The sequence below is a fragment of the Podarcis liolepis genome (assembly GCF_965112155.1).
Source record: "Podarcis liolepis genome assembly, chromosome: 13".
NCBI classification, from domain to species: Eukaryota; Metazoa; Chordata; class Lepidosauria; order Squamata; family Lacertidae; genus Podarcis; species Podarcis liolepis.
The window spans coordinates 44,037,221-44,042,129 of record NC_139573.1 but is presented as its reverse complement, the minus strand read 5'-3'; positions in this window follow the sequence as shown (position 1 = coordinate 44,042,129).

Genomic DNA, 4,909 nt, shown 5'->3' with positions numbered 1-4,909 from the left:
TTTCACCTTGGGGCAGGTCCACCACGTGATAAAAAGTTCCTTCCTTTTCTTTACATTATTTTAGCTATTTCTTAACCAATTTTCCAGGTATGTATGAGCCAGGGAATAAAGCTCACCAGACACATTCCCCGTGCCAGATTTCGGACAGTTGGGGAGAATCATTTCTGATTTTCAAAAGAACATAATGTTCAAGATTTATAATAGGGCTCTTTTTACATACTCCACCTTAAGTAGAGAGGCGTTCCCATGCCTGTATAATTTTAATTTGAAGAACCTAAGCCCTTAAGGCACTTACACTTTAAAGAAATTCAATCCATGGAAATACATGCAAAACTTTGAAATTTGTGCGCCTTATTTCTGATGTATAGGGCTTAGCAGAGCTCGGTACATTTTCTGGTAACTTAGGGAGAACGTCAACACTCAGCTACCTTTGCATAAGCCTCAAAACCAAAAGAGCTAGGTGAGGGGAAGAGATCATGAGTGTGGATTAATGCGATAAGCCATGTGAACACCCCAAGCATAAAAGATTGAGCCTTTGATGAATTACATGAAGAACTGGCTAACAAAGTAAAAGAATTTTCTGGAGCCAGCACCCTAAGAGGCGGAACAGACTTGCGCTCATTTTTGCATTATACTACTAATGAAAAAAACAGCATGCTACAGTAAACATTAAGTTCCTTTATATATGTTTTATATCTTTTTGCCCTGGTAGTTCACATTTTCTGTGTGCAAAAGAAGTCAGAAGAAGCTCATTTCTGAGCATAATTCAAAGTGTTGGTGCTGACCTTTGAAGCCCTAATCGGCCTCGGCCCAGTATATCTGAAGAAGCGTCTCCACCCCCATCATTCAGCCCGGACACGGAGGTCCAGCTCCGAGGGCCTTCTGGCAGTTCCTTCACTGCGAGAAGTGAGGTTACAGGGAAGCAGGCAGAGAGCCTTCTTGGTAGTGGCACCTGGCCTGTGGAACGCCCTCCCACCAGATGTCAAGGAAATAAACAACTCCCTGACTTTTAGAAGACATCCGAAGGCAGCCCTGTTTAGGGAAGTTTTCAATGTTTGATGTTTTATCGTGTTTTTAATATTCTGTTGGGAGCTGCCCAGAGTGGCTGGGGAAACCCAGCCAGGTGGGCAGGGTACAAATAATAAATTATTATTATTATTATTATTATTATTATTATTATTATTATTATTATTAAAACAAATAATTTAGCATGTTGTTGTGGAGGGAGCAGTGACGGCCCTCCATCAGGCGACAGATGCCAAAGCAGGCTAGGGAGTGGTCACACAAAAGACTTCTGGGGCAGAAATCCATCCAGAGAGCACCTCCACTGCAGTAATGTAAATTCTTAAGTCGTGAGTCTGCCGGATGAGTCTGAACAGATGTGATTATATCGTAGGATTTGGCTGCAGAGAACGAATGTTCACGGTGTGTTCTGAGTAGAGGCTAGAAGCGTGTAAAATATGTGTAACAGCTGGTTTTCTATATAAGGTGGTGCTTATATAACCATTATGGAGTTGCACAGCAGTTTCCAGGAAGTCTTTAAACTGTAATACCCACCCAATGATATGGGCAAAGAATATTGGTGGTATTGAGAATCTACTAGACACAAAGATATGAAACAATCTGTTATCGCTTACTGTTCCTAGAGAAAACAGGGACACAGATGGCGCTGTGGTCTAAACCAATGAGCGTCTTGGGCTTGCCGATCGGAAGTTTGGCAGTTCGAATCCACACAATGGTGTGAGCTCCCATTGCTGTGTCCCAGCTTCTGCCAACCTAGCAGTTCGTAAGCACACCAGTGCAAGTAGATAAATAGGTACCGCTGTGGCAGGAAGGTAAACGGGGTTTCTGTGTGCTCTGGTTTCTGTCATGGTGTCCCATTGCATTAGAGGTGGTTTAGTCCTGCTGGCCACATGACCCGGAAACCTGTCTGTGGACAAACACCAGCTCCTTCGGCCTGAAAGCGAGATGAGCTCCAGAACCCCACAGTTGCCTTTGACTGGACCTAACCATCCAGGGGTCCTTTACCTAGAGGAAACAGTTCAGATGTTTCATAAATGGATTTTACAATCTCTCTTAGACAATGACACTTCTCTCTCAGAGATCTTAGGTAGTAGGCATGTATTGGCTTGCAGACAGTCCCCCAACTAAAATAAGTTACTCACCAGCATCAACAGGCTATATAACCAGAGGTAATGGGCATTGGGACTGGGCCTTGCAGACCCAGATGCCAACTCTGTCCCCATGCCTACCCTAGCAGCACTATTACAAGCCCTGAAACGATCCACAGCATCAGCGGTTCATTCAGCTGCTCACAACTTCCAACATGATTGATGCCTTCTGCCAGCAGTGCCCTCCTGCAGTCTACATAAACAGGCCAGTCTCTTTACAAGAGAGTAAGTAAATGTAAAGGGACCCCTGACCATTAGGTCCAGTCGTGGCTGACTCTGGGGTTGCGGCGCTCCTCTCACTTTATCGGCCAAGGGAGCCGACGTGCAGTTTCCAGGTCATGTGGCGAGCATGGCTAAGCCGTTTCTGGCGAACCAGAGCAGTGCACGGAAACGCCGTTTACCTTCCCGCCGAAGCGGTTTATTTATCTACTTGCATTTTGACGTGCTTTGGAACTGCTAGGTTGGCAGGAGCAGGGACCGAGCAACGGGAGCTCACCCCGTCAAGGGGATTCGAATCGCCAACCTTCTGAGCGGCAAGCCCTAGACTCTCTGGCCACCCGCGTCCCTTTACAAGAGAGTAAATGGGCACAAATTGGACAGAAATTGTAATACAGTTATACCTTGGGTTAGATGCTTCAGGTTGCGTTTTTTCGGGTTGTGGACCGCCGAAACCCGGAAGTACTGGAACGGGTTACTTCTGGGTTTCGGCGGTCGTGCATGCACTAAATCGCGCTTTGCACATGCGCAGACGCACTGAATTGCAACACGCGCTGCTGCGCTGCTGCAGGTTGTGGACACTGCAGGTTGCGAACGTGCATCCCACATGGATCACATTCGCAATCCGAGCGTCCACTGTATTGGGCAGGCGGTGGGTGAACATTTAAACCTTCAAGGATCTCAAGAGTGGCTGTCGCTGGAGCAAAGGATCCTCAGAGGGAGAGTGAAATATGAAACTGGTGAATGAACAATGCATCAAAAGATTCAATGCTAGCACCTTTGGATTGAATTAAGACGCGGATCCTGGCCAGGATGCCAGAATCCGAACTTAAAAATGGAAAGTGTAATGCCGGTGGTCAACAAAAGAGGTTTAAAGACTCTCTCAAGGCAAATCTAAAAAAACGTAGTATAAACACCAACAACTGGGAAACACTGGCTTGCGAGCGCCCCAATTGGAGAACAGCCTTTGCCAAAGGTGTCGTGGGCTTTGAAGACACTCGAACTCGAGATGAAAGGGACAAACGTGCTAAGAGGAAGGCACACTTGGCCAACCCTCACCGTGATCAACTCCTGCCCAGAGATCTATGTCCCCACTGTGGAAGGACGTGTGGATCCAGAATTGGCCTCCACAGTCATGGACTCACTGTTAAGACAGTGTTCATGGAAGACAATCTTACTCGGCTACAAGTGATTGCCAAAGGAGTTAATCAAAAACTGTTTTATGAACCACCACTGTTAATTATGTAATTATCACAGTCTCTGACCTCACTGTTTATAGCCACCACCATGCGTCACTCAGAATAACGCTTCATGCCTCTGTGATGAAGTGGGCAGTGGTCCACAGACTCTTACGCCATCCTCACTGGGCTAGTCTTTCAGGTGCCACATGACTCCTGGTTGTTACAATTGCCTGACTGCACCACTTAACAGAATTTACTGGGAAGAGGAGTGGCAGCGGTCAAGGATGGAACAGGGGCACATGGGGCCATCTGGTGTGGATGACGGCCGGCCTCTGGAAGGAGACAGAAAGGGCACATTCACGGCAGGAGCAAGGCTTCAGGAAACCAACATTGGGAACAGGCTGGAAGCGGGCATGGAAATTCCCACACAGAGCTTCTGGCTGGGCGTGTTTATGTTTTTCTTTCCTCAGCCAGGCCAGGCACACAGAGAGGTGCAAACTGTTTGGAGCCTCTTTGCTGTTGCAGCTTCAAATTCCAGTTTAGGGGCACTTAGGGTTCCCTCTTTTTTCCTAGAAATGCTGGTAAAAGAAGTGGGATGCTCCACACATGGGGAAAATTCTACCAACCAAAAGCCACTCCGATTCCTGTGGCTTTCATCCTGAGGAAAAGGATGAAGCCCTGTGAAATATACTCAGAGTCAAGAGTGGATTTCATGCTCTTTATTCACCTCATAGTGGTGAGGAGGAATGGAAGTTCCCCCAGACTGTCTGCTTTTTATACATTATTTACACAATGGGCCCCACGTGATTGGCTAATTCCGGGATTCACCTGTAGGCCAATCAGGTTGCGGATTCCCTTCCACCTGGAGCTGGATTGGGTGGCTCCTGTGGACCAATCAGACTGCTGCATTATGGACCCTATTGTTCTAGGACCAATCAGACGGCTGCATTCTGAATCCTATTGTTCTAGGACCAATCAGACTGCTGCCTTTTGGATCCTATTCAGCTCAGTACATAACACTATGGGAATGCAGGTGTGTGGCTATGTGTGCACACTTAGGCCTCAAGAAGGTCGAGAGAGGTCCCTTGCCATGATGATGCTTGCTGCTCACTCCTTTTCTCCTTTTGTAAAGCAGGACACCCCTTCTCCTCATGATCTGATATTCCTTGCAGAAATAGACCCTTTTTTTAATGGATCAAGATGCATCGGGGGTTTTATTCTAGCCTGGTGCATATTATAGCATCTTGCAAGGAACGGCCCGATCAAGGGCATGCTTTATTATTGTGTTAGTGTTTGTCACGGTGTTTCTGTTTTTTTTAAACCTCAGTTTTATATTTGCAT